The sequence below is a fragment of the Trichosurus vulpecula genome, chromosome 1 (genome assembly GCF_011100635.1).
Source record: "Trichosurus vulpecula isolate mTriVul1 chromosome 1, mTriVul1.pri, whole genome shotgun sequence".
NCBI classification, from domain to species: Eukaryota; Metazoa; Chordata; class Mammalia; order Diprotodontia; family Phalangeridae; genus Trichosurus; species Trichosurus vulpecula.
In genome coordinates, this window is record NC_050573.1 from 11,224,569 (window position 1) to 11,241,150 (window position 16,582).

Genomic DNA, 16,582 nt, shown 5'->3' on the forward strand with positions numbered 1-16,582 from the left:
GCCAGGAAGGAACTTCTCACTTGTTTATTTACCTTAGGAGGGAGAGGGAAGAAAGGAGTATAAATCTATTCGGGCACATTAAGTCACACAAAGTCACCAAGAAAAATTACTGAAAGGGTTGGCCAAAGGACAAGGCAGCAGAGTGGAGAAGGGGCCATGGATCTGGAGACAGAGGACCTGGGTTCAGGTCCTGACTCACTACTTGCTACCTGTGTGTGATCTTGGGTCACGTCTTTCCAGGAATGTGGAAAATCCTTTCCTTGATAGTCCTGTTAGCCCTCACATAGGCCTAAGGAAATTGCCATCACAGGCCTTTCTCGCCAATAGAGGAGTGTTTACTGAAAGCCTGGTAAGACCCCTGAGCCAAGACCCTGCCTCTGTCTAGGCTGTAATCTCCTCATTGATAAAACAAAGTGATTGGACCTGGACGACTTCTAAGGTCATGTTCAGCTCTAGATCCTTCTGTGGTTGTTGCTGCTTGTCCTTCATTCTTGAAGAGGACTGTGACATCAGGGAGGTGATGCCACCACGACATGCAAGGGAATTGGATTTAGTGAGGCAGGGCTATGCAAAGTCTCCAGCCTCACTTTCTCCTCTGGAGTCATCTGCAGTCCAGTGGCCTGATATTCACCAGGATGACTGCAGACCACTCAAGATACAGGGGGAGACCTTGGCCTTTTTAAGCGAAGGTCTTTAACAGGTCTCATTCACAGCAGTGCCGGTTCACTTGCATGTTATGGCATCACCTCCCTGATGTTAGGGTCCTCGTTGAGAAGGACAAATAGCAATCTCTGTGAGTAGAAAAGAAGCTGCCCACCAGGGACCAAACTGGAACTGGCGAGTTGAACAACACAGCTTGCTTTCTTTCTTCTTCCTTCCTTCCTTCCTTTCCTTCCTTTCCTTCTTTCTTTCTTTCTTTCTTTCTTTCTTCCTTTTTCTTCCTTCTTTCCTTCATCCTTTCCTTTCTTCCTTCCTTCTTTCTTTCTTCCTTCCTTCCTTCTTTCCTTTCTTTCTTCCCTCCTTCCTTCCTTTCTTTCCTTCTTTCTTCCTTTCTTTCTTCCTTTTTCTTCGTTCTTTCCTTCATCCTTTCCTTTCTTCCTTCTTTCTCTTTCTTTCTTCCTTCCTTCATTCTTTCCTTTCTTTCTCTTTCTTTCTTCCTTCTTTCATTTTTTCCTTTCTTTCTTCCTTCCTTCTTTCCTTTCTTCCTTCCTTCCTTTCTTTCTTTCTTTTTCTTCCTTTTTCTTCCTTCTTTCCTTCATCTTTTCCTTTCTTCCTTCCTTCTTTCTTTCTCTTTCTTCCTTCCTTCCTTCTTTTCTTTCTTTCTTTCTTTCTTTCTTTCTTTCTCTTTCTTTCCTTCTCTTTCTTTCTTCCTTCTTCTCTTTCTTCCTTCTTCTCTTTCTTTCTTTCTTTCTTTCTTTCTTTCTTTCTTTCTTTCTTTCTTTCTTTCTTTTCTTTCCCTCTGTCCACATAGGGTATCGCGCCCTTACATATAGGTGCTCTGCCCAAAGGGAATGGAAATTTTTAATCTCTGAAACTTTTTTTTTCCTTTTCTCTTAAAGACCAGCCTAGCGCTCGGACTCTCATTGATTGGCCAATAATACGTTCTAGGCCAAGCCCTACTTAGTCATTGTTTGGGCCCTGATTGGTTCAGAATGAATGTAAATAATAATTGTTTCTGCAGTTTGGGCCAGAAACTTTGAGGGTCTTCCCTTCCAGATCTATTTTTTTTTAAAGAAGCTATTCTTTGCTTCATTTCTTATTAAGCCTTAATCATAGGTTTTGCCTCAGTCAAGCTGAGACCTTTCAAGGACCTTAGCTTGAAAAGGCCAAGGGTCCCCACTGCATCTGGGGCTATCTCCAGTTGTCCTGATCGATGTCTGGCCACTGGACCCAGATGGCTCCCGAGGAGGGAATGAGGCTGGTGACTTTTCACAACCCTCCCTCACTTAAATCTAATTCACTTGCATGTCATGGCATCACCTTACTAATGGAATGGTCCTCTTCAAGAAGGAAGGACAAACAGCCCATTCAGTGATTAAGGCTAGGTAAGAAATAAGGCAGAGGATGACCTCTTTTGCCTAGTCAAAAAAAAAAATCCTATAAACACATGTGGTAGGGAATCTAAGTAGTGATGTTACCATTTTACAGATGAAGAAACCAAGGCATAATTAGTGTGTTGTAGCTATGTCAGTCAAACCCAGCTCTGTTCCAGAACTCTCTGCACAATTCCATACTCACAAGAGTGAACTTCTATCCTCTGCCCCTGGGATCCCTCCCTCTGATCAGAGGGTGGAGGGCTCCTCCCAGAAGCTCCATTCAAGGATGGCATCCAAACCAGACACCTCTTTATTCCCCACCAGGCCTCACAACTCTGGACTTCATCCTGCTCACAAGTGGACACCCTCTCCCTCTGCCCCTTTTCAGCTTCCTCTTATGTCTTGTCTTTAAGCTCTTTGGGGTCAGGGACTGACTTTCTCTTTGCTTGTATTTGTGTTACCAGAGTTTAGCATAGTTCCTAGCAGATATTAATTGAGAGATTAAATGTTGACTGTCTGACTAACTTCTAGGGATCAGGGTGGGAAAGTAGGATAGGGAGACTTTATGGAGGATATGGGACTGGAAAGACAGATTTGATTTTGACAGCAAGGATGGAAGAGGAAAGGGGCATTCCAGGTCAGGGATGCAACATGGACAAAGGTATGGAGGTTGGAACTCACTAGGCATGTTACATGTGCATACCAGTGAGGCCAATAGCCTGACTGGAGCAGAAGGTATGTGGCATATGGACCACTGGAAAGTATTTCCTGAGTATTAAAAGCCAAGGGACAGAGGACTTAGAGTTAAATGATCAGTAAATATTTGTTGAGTGAATTAATGAATTTGTAAGATTACTGTAGATCTTTCTTCCCCTCTTGATCCTGATTTAATTATGTGTCATTGTTCTCAATTTTAAAAAGTTTGAGACAAAAGCAGTAATTTCTGTGCTAGGAGAAAAAAAAAAACCCGACAAACCATCTTGGCCGAATAAATGCCAGGAGGCATTGTCTCATCCTTTTGTGTCTTATCAGGAAAAAGCCCAGTCTTCCATTTCCTTCCTTTCAATAAGGACTAAAATAACTTTTCCATTTCATTTCAGATTACCTGTCCCAAGGAAATACTGAACTTGGAAACAGGGTGATAGGTCCAAAAAGGTGTTTGGGGAGAAAAGAGAAATCCACCTGTGTGAGCAATCTCCAAACCTGCAGACTCCCAGGGTTCTCCTAGCCCTGGCTGCCCCAGGCCCTCTCACCACCTCCCTCCACCCAGGAGGTTTCTGGCCCTTCTGTTGCTAGAGATAACCTTCAAAATGTAAACGAATTCATGTTGTATTGTCCGGAATCCAGTGGGCTGAAACAATAACAAGGACTGAAGTCTCACTATTCAGCCCAGGGGAGTGGGAGCAGTGATAGCCAGGGAGATTCTTCATGATGTCCTCATCACTTGGTTCAGGTCTGGGTGCCACCTTTGAGGAGAGATGGTGAGGAATTGGACAGCGTCCAAACCTGGGCATGCCCTGGGAGGACCAACTGAAGGGATAAGGGAGGATTAGAACCATTGATCATTAGAGATCATTGATTCAAATTCAAGTCACAGCAACAAGCATTTATTAAGAACCTACTGTGTGCCAGTCACTGCCTTAAGCATTCAGGAGATGTGAAGAACTGCAAAAAGCAGTCTTATGGGAAGGAGAGGACAGACAAGTTACTCAAGCTATTGACAAGATAAATTGGAAATGAGGGTGCTGGAATTAAGGGGGATTGAAGAAAGGAGGATTTGAGGAGAGTCTTGAAAGAAGTCGGGGAAGCCAGGAGGTAGAGATGAGGAAAGAGGGCATTCTAGGCATGGGGGACAGCCAGTACAAAGGCCTGCAGGCGGGAGATAATGTGTGAGGAACAGCAAGTAGACCATTGTGGCTGGATCATAGGGTACCTGGTGGGGAGGAAAGTGTTAAGAAGATTGGAAAGGTAGGAGAGGCCCAGGTTGTCAAGGGCTTTGAAGGCCAAATAGTGCATTTTATATTTGATTCTGGAGGTAATAGGGAACCACTGGAGATTGTTGAGGAAGGGGGAGACGAGGTCAGACATGAGCACTGGAAAAATCACTTAAAGTATCATGGAAATATTAGCTGTTATATTATTATTATTGTTATTAGCCTCAGAAAGAGGAGACTCGAGGAACATGATGACTTTCTTCAAGTATTTGTGATTTGATTTGTTCTACGTGGACAAGTGGCAAAACTAAGGTAAAGGGTAGAAGTTAGAGAAAGTCAGATTTAAGCTTGATAGAGAGTGGGGGCAGATTTACCAATAGTGAAAACTCTCCAAGAGTGGAGTGGGCTGTCTTCTGAGGTAGTGAGCTCTCCCTCACTGAAGGGCTTCAGGCAGAGGCTGGTGTAATATCAATTAAGTTGGGTGTCTTTGATTGAGTCTTATTAGGTTCTAAACCCCAGGCCCAAAACCCTACCTACTAGGTGTTAAGCCTATGTGGGCATGAAGCCCTCAGGGTCCTAAGGGGAGTTGCTAAGACCAGAACAAATAGTGGGAGCCCCAGTTCTGGTCGTTCAGATGACGTTGAATGACAGCTAAAGAGTGCATAAAAGGGGCAGAGCCAAGATGGCGGCTGGAAAGCAGGGACTTGCCTAAGTTCTCCCCCAGGTCTCTCCAAATGCCTATAAAAATGGCTCTGAACAAATTCTAGAACTGCAGAACCCATGAAATAGCAGAGAGAAGCAGGGCTCCAGGCCAGGACAGCCTAGATGGTTGCTGGGTAAGGTCTATGGCATGCAGCTGGGAGCAGAGCAGAGCCCAAGCATGAGCCAGGCCAGAACCAACCAGACTGGGAGCCAGGTGGAACAGGCCATAGCACCCTGAATCAGTGAGCTGTGGCAGTTACCAGACTTCTCAACCCACTAACGCCAAAGACAATAGAGCAGGTTAATGGGGAAAACCTGCTGGGACAGAGTGAAAGGAGTTCACGGTCAGCTACTGCTCCAGGGGCGGTAGAGGTGGTGCAGCTCTGAGGCTGCTTCCAGAGCTACAGCTGCAGTTGCTTCTGGCTCCAGGCCCACCTGCTGGGAGGAATTAAGTGGTGGATCAGAGCAGGAGTGCAGAGCCTGCTTGGATCTGAGTCATGGTCCAGGTTGGTGGTTCTTGGGGGAGGAGGAACACTGGTTTGGCAGAGCTTGCTGTGGAGAAATAGCTCTGAAAATAGCAGCACAACCCCTCAAGCCTGGGACAAAGTACTCTCTACAAGAAGTCATACCCTGAAGAGAAACTCAAGGGTCAAGTAGTTGGCTGGGAACATGGCCAGGCAGCGAAAACGGACTCAGATTCAGACTCAGACTTTGGAATCTTTTTTTGGTGACAAAGAAGACCAAAACATACAGCTAGAAGAGGTCAACAAAATCAAAGAGCCTACATCAAAAGCCTCCAAGAAAAACATGAATTGGTCTCAGGCCATGGAAGAGCTCAAAAAGGATTTGGAAAAACAAGTTAGAGAAGTAGAGGAAAAATTGGGAAGAGAAATAAGAATGATGCAAGAAAACCATGAAAAACAAGTCAATGACTTGCTAAAGGAGACCCAAAAAAATACTGAAGAAAATAACACCTTAAAAATAGACTAACTCAAATGGCAAAAGAGCTCCAAAAAGCCAATGAGGAGAAGAATGCCTTGAAAGGCAGAATTAGCCAAATGGAAAAGGACGTCCAAAAGACCACTGAAGAAAGTACTACCTTAAAAATTAGACTGGATCAAGTAGAAGCTAGTGACTTTATGAGAAATCAAGATATTATAAAACAGAACCAACAGAATGAAAAAATGGAAGACAATGTGAAATATCTCATTGGAGAAACCACTGACCTGGAAAATAGATCCAGGAGAGATAATTTAAAAATTATTGGACTACCTGAAAGCCATGATCAAAAAAAGAGCCTAGATATCATCTTTCAAGAAATTATCAAGGAGAACTGCCCTGATATTCTAGAGCCAGAGGGTAAAATAGAAATTGAAAGAATCCACTGATTGCCTCCTGAAAAAGATGCCATAAAGAAGACTCCTAGAAATATTGTCACCAAATTCCAGAGCTCCCAGATCAAGGAGAAAATACTGCAAGCAGCCAGAAAGAAACAATTTGAGTATTGCAGAAACACAGTCAGAATAACACAAGATCTAGCAGCTTCTACATTAAGTGATCGAAGGGCTTGGAATACGATATTCCAGAGGTCAATGGAGTTAGGATTAAAACCAAGAATCATCTACCCAGCAAAGCTGAGTATCATGCTTCAAGGCAAAATATGGATTTTTAATAAAATAGAGGACTTTCAAGCTTTCTCAGTGAAAAGACCAGAGCTAAATAGAAAATTTGACTTTCAAACACAAGAATCAAGAGAAGCTTGAAAAGGTAAACAAAAAAGAGAAATCGTAAGAGACTTACTAAAATTGAACTGTTTTGTTTACATTCCTATATGGAAAGATGATGTGTATAATTCAATAGACCTCAGTATTAGGAATAGCTGAAGGGAATATACATATGTGTATATATATATATGTATATATATATAACATATATATATATTATATATATACATGTAGACAGAGGGCACAGGGTGAGTTGAATATGAAGGGATGATATCTAAAAAAATAAAATCAAATTAAGGGATGAGAGAGGAATATATTGAGAGAGGGAGAAAGGGAGAGATAGAATGGAGTAAATTATCTCACATAAAAGTGGCAAGAAAAATTAGTTCTGTTGGAAAGGAAGAGGGGGCAGGTGAGGGGAAATGAGTGAATCATGCTCTCATCAGATTTGACTTGAGGAGGGAATAACATACACACTCAAATGGGTATCTTACCCCACAAGAAAGAAGGAGGAAGGAGATAAAAGGGGGGAAGATAGAAGGGATGGCAGATAGGGGGAGGAGATAATCAAAAGCAAACACTTTTGAAAAGGGACAAGGTCAAGGGAGAAAATTGAATAAAGGGGGACAGGATAGGAGGGAGCAAAGGGTTTTGCCTAATGATACATGTGTGACCTATGTTGAATTGCTTGCCTTCTTAGGGAGGGTGTGTGGGGAGGGAAGAGGGGAGAGAATTTGGAACTCAAAGTTTTAAAAGCAGATATTCAAAAAAAGGTTGTTTTTGCATGCAACTGGGAAATAAGATATACAGGCAATGGGGCAAAGAAATCTATCTTGCCCTACAAGAAAGTAAGGGAAAAGGGGATGGAGGGGGTGTGGGGTGACAGAAGGGAGGGCTGACTGGGGAATTGGGCAATCAGAATATATGCTATCTTGGAGGGGGGGAGGGTAGAAATGGGGAGAAAATTTGTAATTCAAAATCTAGTGGAAATCAATGCTGAAAACTAAAAATATCAAATAAATAATAAAAATTTTTTAAAAAGAAATTAAAAAAAGAAAGAGTGCATAAAAAGAGAGAACAGAGCTATTTGCTTAGGGCTCTCACTCTTGGCAGAGTGCTGATGTGGAGACTCTGGGCACCTGTAGTTAAGAGCCCTCCAGCTTGTAAACCCAGATGTTTGGACTTTGTTAAACTCTGGTAACTATGCATTGAGATTTGAATCAGACTAGGTCCATCTGTTGGTGTTGGTAATTTGTTTGTATTTGCTCTGAAGTTCAGGGGGCTGGCTTTTTCCCCTGAACTAAGTGAATGATATTTGTATGTTGGATTAAAGTAAGATTGTTAACCCCTTAACGTTGCTTTCCTTAGTAAAGCAGATCAAAAGAACCTGTGCTGGCAACTTTCTGTGTGCTGGTTGTTGATGAGTCTTACACTCCTATACAAGCTGCTAGCACACTGTTGCAACAGCTGGATAGCCAGTTGTAGGGGGCATTGGAGAAGGGACTGTTGGTCAGGAAAGGGCTAGACCTTCGAGGGTCCTTCCAGCTCAGAGGTCCTGTGATTTCAGATGCATCCCTCCCAGACTTCCCATTCAGGAAAAGTGCAAAGAAGTCAATGAGCATACCCATTCTGTCCTTCTCCAAGGTCATTACTTAAAAATAGAGACTGCACTGAAGGAAGGAACTTCCCAACAGAGACCCTGATCCAGCGTGGTTGGTGGTTGGTTGGTTGGTTGTTGTCCTTCATTCTGGAAGAGGACCCAAATGACATCTCTACGCTTCAGTCAAGATTCAGTTCGTCAACCTGTGACTGATCAGGCCAATATAAGCTCAGAATGCTCTAGCACAGCTTGGGCACAAATAGTCCATGTGAACATATGGAGTGGATTCTCTAAATGTGCGCATCCTGTGTTTCCTTTGAGCTCCTTCAATTCTGCTTTGCTCGTAGAGCACAGAATCTTCTCCAATGTGGGAACGCCATGCTGAGCGGTTCTGTGCCAATGTCTCCCATGTCACACAATGAATTCCAAAGTTTTTTTTTTAGTAACACAACATGATAATTTATTTTTGATGGGAGAGAGGGAAAAACAAGTCAGAATAGAGGTTAATCAGGTACAAATCATAATAATCTTTACTTCTAAAGGCTTAAGATAACATTTCAAATTCCTTAGCTACAAAAGTTTGGAAGATTATTGATTTTTCTTTATGAAAGAAATGTACGAACTGTACCCTTGATTGTACTTCTACAGATAGGGTATTTTCTTCAGGAAGGTGCTCATTCTTTGCAAACTAGTAGATGTCCACAAGGCATAAAGATAACTGACACTTCTTTGTCCATACAAACCTTACATGTTCTTTCTTTTTGTAATCGCTTCAACTGTTCTATTGACAAGTCTGAAAAATCTGCTGCTGGAATATATGTTCTTTTCCACTGATTCTATTTCCTCAGCTTGTTGTTCTTTCTCCTCTTCCCTTGTTTCATCTTCTGCCTTAAGTAAATATGATAGAAGATCACTGACTGGTAATTTTCTCCAGTTGTTAAGATTTTACTCTGAACGGTCTGTTTTATTAGCCTTCTATTAAAGTCCATTTGCCAAGCCGCTTTGACCACAGATGTATTCATCATGACTGAATCTTCAGAATGACACCAGCTCTGCTGGCAGCTCGGCACTTTCACCCACTGGAGTATCTGATGTATATAGCAGCTGTTCAAGAAGATGAGGATAACCAGCCTGAATTTGATTGAAGAACTGTTGTCTTTTCATTGCAATCAAGTGCTCACATCGTGGAAACCATTCGGCATGCTCCACCCAAGGATTCTCTCCTGATTCCCAAAACTTCAGTCCACCATCATAGCAAAAGCATTTGACATCATCATCACAACCCATATAATAAAAGCCAGCACTCGCAAACTGCTCTGGATGAACTGGAATTTGAGGAGGCTGGGTCACAAAGGTTTTCATACAGGCTGAATGGCTTCTCATGCTCAGATTAGAAACACTGAACCTTAATGTTTCTTGGATTTGATTTCCCAGGAAAGGACAGTGATGAAAATGTCTCCAGTGTTCTGACAAGGCATCATCTTTTGGTTCCCAATCACTTAGTTTCCCACCACAGGCAAAGCAAGCTACTGCATCTCCAGGTCCTATGTAGTAAAAACCAGCTTTTACCAGATCTGATGGTGACATAAATGTCACCATCTTATCTTAAGTGACATAAATGTCACTTACCATGTCTGGTAAGTAAGGATTCTGGCATCTTCAGTACTCATTGGGCTGGTGCCCAACAAGTCCTCAACTACCTAGGAAGTCACTGACTCCAGTGAAAAACTGGAATAAGAACCACTGAAATATCCACTCTATTCTGAAATGGGAGATAATGAGCATGTGACATTACTCATCCATGAAAAAGAAAATGCAGACTGAGAGGAAGTTCTTAGATTGTTAACTGCAACCAAATTCTGAATAAAGGCACAGTTAGGGATGTAGCTGTTTCTGTTTGCCAATAGTACCATCTCCTCGTTTTCAACTATCCAGCATTAAGCCACAACAGAAACATTTAACTCTGTCGTTCACACTGGTGGAATAAAATCCAGCCCGGGTAAGACTCCGTTCTGAGATTGGAACATTGACTCAGAAAGCAGAGTATGTAGACATTCTGTGAAGTTCACAAGAAAAGCTGTATTTCAGTTCATATAAGTTGCTATCTTCTATTATGTTCATGAGATTCAAAGGGCAAAAATGGGTCAAGTCTTTCTCTGGGGAGGTAGTTTTGTGCATCCTTCACGGTTTTAGTACCAGGCTAAAAACCTGGAAATGAAATTCTTTATAATTTTTCATGCCAAATACTTGAGGTTCATAGAGACATCCTGAATTTTATTATGGTAGCTAGAGACATCACACACTTTCAAAAGGGGTCTAACACACTTTGAAGTTACATATCACAGCCTTTATATACATGCCATTATATAAACTTAATGATTAAAGTTAGATAGCTTTGGAGGTGTGTAAGGTGCTTTTGGCCCCTAGTTAGTGTCAGACACTTTGAGGTACATACATTATTTCAGATTACTAAGGTGCAACAGTATATCACCAGCCTTAAATAGTTAACGTGTTTAATAGTGTTCGACTCACACAGCATTTTTTGTTAGTTCTCTATGTTCAACAGGTGCTTCTACTTTATCTAACTTTCCTTGAAAGATCAAATACCAAGTTTGCAAAATGCACCATATATTTTCCAGATGCATTCTCCATGTTTGGGGTTTTTTTCAGGGTAAATCCATCTTTACCTAAATTTAACTTTTCATCCATCAATCCTCCAATGACTATGTGAATGAACTAAATTTCAGACCGTTTCAGCACCTCATAGTCTTGGTGTAATCTGTGCTGATCAGATAGTATCTGGAATGTTTTACATGTTACCAGGAAGCAGAGTTCAGCTCACAAAAGAACTGTACTTGCTACCTAGAACTGTCCTCCAATGGAATGGACTGCCTTGGAAAGTGAGTTGAGTCACTAGATGTGTTCAAACAGCAGTCACATGACCACTTAGGGACACCATAGAGGAGATTTATCTGCTGGACAGAAGGGGTTGGATTAGGCAACCTCTAAGGTCCTTTCCAATTCTAGAATTCCTTGATTCTGTGATTGTCACTGGTGATTAAACGACTTCATGTACCACCACTGACTTCTTCCCTGCTTTCTTTAAACCTTTTATGCCAGCCAAAAATTCTTGGTCTTGCTATTTTTTCATCCCCATAATTCTGTTTTAACATGATACGTCTTATTTGAAAATTTAGTTAACTTCACAAAAAATTTGAGGCTAATTCTTTGTTCTAAAGAATTCATTTTTATACTAGTAGAAAATGTTCACTTCTCTTCACTAGAGCTGTTAGCACTAGAAGCTATTAGCTTCTTCTGACCACCATGTGAGCGCTTGCCCTGTGTGAGTTCTCCATAAAATTGTCTTTTTGGCAAGCGTATGTTTTGCATTCGAACAATGTGGCCAGCCCATCGGAATTGTGCTCTCTGCTGTAGAGTTTGAATGTTTGGCAATTGAGTTCAAGAAAAAAACCTCAACATCAGGTACTTTATCCTGCCAGGTGATCTTCAGAATCTTCTTAAGACAATTCAAATGGAAGTGATTCAGTTTCCTGGTGTGGCGCTGGTAGACTGTCCAAGTTTCATAGGCATACAACAATGAGCTCAGTACTATGGCTCTGTAGACCTTCAGTTTGGTAATCAGTCTAATACCTCTTCTCTCCTACATTTTCCTTCGGAGCCTCCCAAACACTGAGCCAGCTCTGGCAATGAGTGCATCAACCGCATTATTGTGTATATCCCTGGAAAGTACATTACCAAGGTAAGTGAACTTATCCATAGCATTCAAAACTTCTCCATTTGCTGTAACTGATGGTTCCACATAAGGATGGTGTGGTGGTGGCTGAGGAAACACCTGTGTTTTCTTTGTGTTAGTTGGTGCATACTTTGTTGCATCTCAGCCGCAGAGGCTACATTGAGTGCACAATCATCCGCAAACAAAAAATCACCCACCAACACTCCCTCCGCTTTCGTCTTGGCTTATAGCCTTTTCAAGTTGAAGAATTTACCATTAGTGAAGTAGCTGACCTTGATGCTGTATTCATCCTCATTCATGAAGGGGAGTATCCAAGGCCAATGGCCTGAGCTTTCCAAAAACACCAAGAGAATTTTCCCACTGGAGGCCAGGATCCTTCCTCCCATCCTGAAGAAACAAAGGGCCAAGAGCAAGGTCTCATCAGAAGAGAAGTGGCTGAGGGGGAAAGCCAACAACATTCCTAGAAGGGAGGGAGTTTCCCAGGCTAAGATGGGATGTGCTCTACATGATCACCAAACCTTTATTGTCCCAGGCAAAAGGCAGTTTGGCCATTTTTATATAATCCTTTTTTGTTTTGTTTTGTTTTTCTTTTAATTTAAATTTATTTATTTGACATATTTAGTTTTCAGCATTGATTTTCACAATAGTTTGAATTACAAATTTTCTCCTCATTTCTACCCTCCCCCCCCCACTCCAAGATGGTGTATATTCTGGTTGCCCTGTTCCCCAGTCAGCCCTCCCCTCTATCACCCCCCTCCCCTCTCATCCCCTTTTCCCTTCCTTTCTTGTAGGGCAAGATAAATTTCTACGCCCCATTGCCTGTGTATCTTATTTTTTAATTGCATGCAAAAACTTTTTTTTTTTGTTTTTGAACATCTGATTTTAAAACTTTGAGTTCCAAATTCTCTCCCCTCTTCCCTTCCCACCCACCCTCCCTAAGAAGTCGAGCAATTCAACCTAGGCCACATGTGTATCATTATGTATAACCCTTCCACAATACTCATGTTGTGAAAGACTAACTACATTTTGCTCCTTCCCAACCCATCCTGCTTTATTGAATTTTCTCCCTTGACCCTGTCCCCTTTCCAAAGTATTTTTGATTACCTCCACCCCCATCTGCCCTCCCCTCCATCATCCCCCCCCTTTTATTTTTTTTATCTTCCTCCCTCTTCTTTCCTGTGGGGTAAGATACACAACTGAGTATGTATGGTATTCCCTCCTCAGGCCAAATCTGATGAGCGCAAGGTTCACTCATTCCCCCCTCACCTGCCGTCTCCCCTCCTCCCACAGAACTGCTTCCTCTTGCCACCTTTATGCGAGATAATCCACCCCATTCTATCTCTCCCTATCTCCCTCTCTCAGTATGATGCTCTCTCATCCCTTAATTTCATTTTATTTCTTTTAGATATCTTCCCTTCATCTTCAACTCACCCTGTGTCACACATATATATATACACATAGATATATACATACATACACATTCACTTATATATATATACATAAACATATATATGCATATTCCCTTCAGCTACCCTAATACTGAGGTCTCATGAATCATACATGTCCTCTTTCCATGTAGGAATGTAAACAAAACAGTTCAACTTTAGTAAGTCCCTTGCAATTTCTGTTTCTTGATTACCTTTTCATGCTTCTCTTGATTCCTATGTTTGAAAGTCAAATTTTCTATTCATCTCTGGTCTTTTCACTGAGAAAGCTTGAAAGTCCTCTATTTTATTGAAAATCCATATTTTGCCTTGGAGCATGATACTCAGTTTTGCTGGGTAGGTGATTCGAGGTTTTAATCCTAGCTCCATTGACCTCCGGAATATCGCATTCCAAGCCCTTCGATCTCTTAATGTAGAAGCTGCCAGATCCTGGGTTATTCTGATTGGGTTTCCACAATACTCAAATTGTTTCTTTCTGGCTGCTTGCAATATTTTCTCCTTGATCTGGGAGCTCTGGAATTTGGCGACAATATTCCTAGGAGATTTCTTTTGGGGATCTATTTGAGGAGGTGATCGATGGATTCTTTCAATTTCTATTTTGCCCCGTGGCTCTAGAATATCAGGGCAGTTCTCCTTGATAATTTCTTGAAAGATGATATCTAGGCTCTTTTTTTGATCATGGCTTTCAGGTAGTCCAATAATTTTTAAATTATCTCTCCTGGATCTATTTTCCAGGTCAGTGGTTTTTCCAATGAGATATTTCACATTGTCTTCCATTTTTTCATTCCTTTGGTTCTGTTTTATAATATCCTGATTTCTCATAAAGTCACTAGCTTCCACTAGCTCCAATCTAATTTTTAAGGTAGTACTTTCTTCAGTGGTCTTTTGGACGTCCTTTTCCATTTGGCTAATTCTGCCTTTCAAGGCATTCTTCTCCTCATTGGCTTTTTGGAGCTCTTTTGCCATTTGAGTTAATCTATTTTTTAAGGTGTTGTTTTCTTCAGTGTATTTTTCAGTATTTTTTTGGGTCTCCTTTAGCAAGTCATTGACTTGTTTTTCATGGTTTTCTCGCATCCTTCTCATTTCTCTTCCCAATTTTTCCTCTACTTCTCTAACTTGCTTTTCCAAATCCTTTTTGAGCTCTTCCATGGCCCGGGACCAGTTCATGTTTTTCTTGGAGGTTTCTGTTGTAGGCTCTTTGACTTTATTAATTTCTTCTGCCTGTATGTTTTGGTCTTCTTTGTCAGCAAAGAAAGAATGCAGAGTCTGAGACTGAATCTCGGTGCGTTTTCGCTGCCTGGCCATATTCCCAGCCAACTAACTTGACCTTTGAGTTTTTCAGTGGGGTATGACTGCTTGTAGACTACAGAGTTCTATGTTCCACGTTTGGGGGGGAGGTGCCAGCTCTGCCACACCAGCACTGCTCCTTCCCCAAGAACCCCCAACCCGAACTGGGCTTAGATCTTCGGCAGGCTGTGCACCCCTGCTCTGATCCGCGACTTAATTCCTCCCACCAGGTGGGCCTGGAGCCGGAAGCAGCAGCAGCTGTAGCTGCCCCACCTCCGCCTCCCCCCGGGGCTGGAAGCCAAACCACGAACTCCTTCCACTCCCGCAGCTTTTCCCACTAACCTTCTCAGCAGTCTTTGGTGTTTGTGGGTTGAGAAGTCTCGTAACTGCCGCAGCTCACTGAATCAGGGCGCTAGGGCATGCTCTGCCCGGTTGCTGGTTTTGTTGGTCCACGCCGCTCAGGCTGGGCTCTGCTCCACTCCGTTCCCAGCTCCGTGCGGGATAGACCTCACCCAGAGACCATCCAGGCTGTCCTGGGCTGGAGCCCTGCTTCCCTCTGCTGTTCTGTGGGTTCTGCCGTTCTAGAATTGGTTCAGAGCCATTTTTTATAGGTTTTTGGAGGGGTTCGGCAGGGAGCTCAGGCTGGTCCGTGCTTTCCAGCCGCCATCTTGGCTCCGCCCCTATATAATCCTTTTTAAAGAACATGGAGGTGTGTGGGGCCGGGAGAGTAAGAATAGGGGAATTTTTCAAGGTAAAAAAAATTAAATTTAGAAAAGGAAAAAGCTATAAATTTTGTCATTAATCACAATTTAAAACAAGATAAAAATATCTCAAGCCACAGAAAAGTCATAAGAACATAGGATTTGGAACTTTAAAATGACCTAGTCCGATACCTTCATTTTACGGAGAAGAAAACTGAAGCCAAGTTAAAAAACATGATTTACTCAAGGTTAGGCAGTCTGTGATTAACAGGCAGGGTTCTGGTCCAAGTGTTTTGACTCTAAATCCAGTGATGTTGGATAACATAATTTACCTCTCTGCTACCTCATATCTAGGCTTGGAAATCCCACTTCTCTTCCCTCTCCCCCAACTCTACTCATTTTTCTCTTCCCTCTACGCAGCCCTCACACCCGAGGTGCTAATTCTCCTTGAACACCCAGTGCCCAGGCTACTTACCCAGCAACAACTGGTAGGTAGGGGGCTTATGGCAGGTAGAAGCTCAGGAGCTGCAGTGTTAGGAGGAGATAGTCAGAACCTGAGAACCAAGAACCTGAGGGAGCATCTGCTCTTCTAGAGACCTAGCCTATCAGGGCTGATGAAAGCTGGCAAGTAAATCTGGCTGAGTGCTATCAGGAGAATGTATAGATCTGAGATTCATCTGCTTAAAGATTGGGTATTGATGAGATCACCAAGAATGGAAGAGCATAGAGGGAGAAGAGAAGGGAGCCCGGGACAGAGTCCTGGGGCACACCCTGACTTGGGGGTCAGGACTTGGGTGATGATCAAACAAAGAAGATGGAGAAGAAAGAGGAGAAGTCAGAGAGGAAGAACAAGAAGAAGGTGGATGCTACAGAATATAATAATAGCAATAACTCACATTTCCATAATGTGAGAAGTGATTATTTCTCTTATAGTAATAAACAATTGTTGAATTAGGACCAAGATTTTTTCAGAAAGCTGGAGGGTATTCAGGATATTGAACTGAAGGACATAGCTGATGGATGAGATTGCCCAAATCCCCGGGGAACATGCTTTTTGATCCTAGGTGGGAGGACCTAGAGAACCTTTCGAGAATTTTAATCTAAGGTGAATTCCAACCCATCATGTTCTGCTCTGGCTTGGGTGGGGATAGATCCTTTGTCAAGATTGGGGGTCAACTGGGAGTGAGAGTGATGAAAGTCATGGTCCCCAGCACCTCATTCATCCTACTCATTAATTGTTAACCCATCAGATTGAGCGCCACCCTGAGGAACTACCCTCTCTTCCAAGGGCATATAAGTGTTGAGTGGGTTCCATGAGGGGTCTTTGGCATTCAAGAATGTCACTGACCCTTTTATTAGTTATCCACTAGCATGATTAATAAAATAATTACCCAGAAAT

The 16,582-nt window shown here is 42.3% G+C and overlaps 1 pseudogene; it reads right to left on the bottom strand.

The window, feature by feature from the left end:
• Positions 1-8,740: 8,740 nt before the first annotated feature.
• LOC118849644 lies at positions 8,741-10,117 on the bottom strand (annotated as a pseudogene).
• Positions 10,118-16,582: the final 6,465 nt, after the last annotated feature.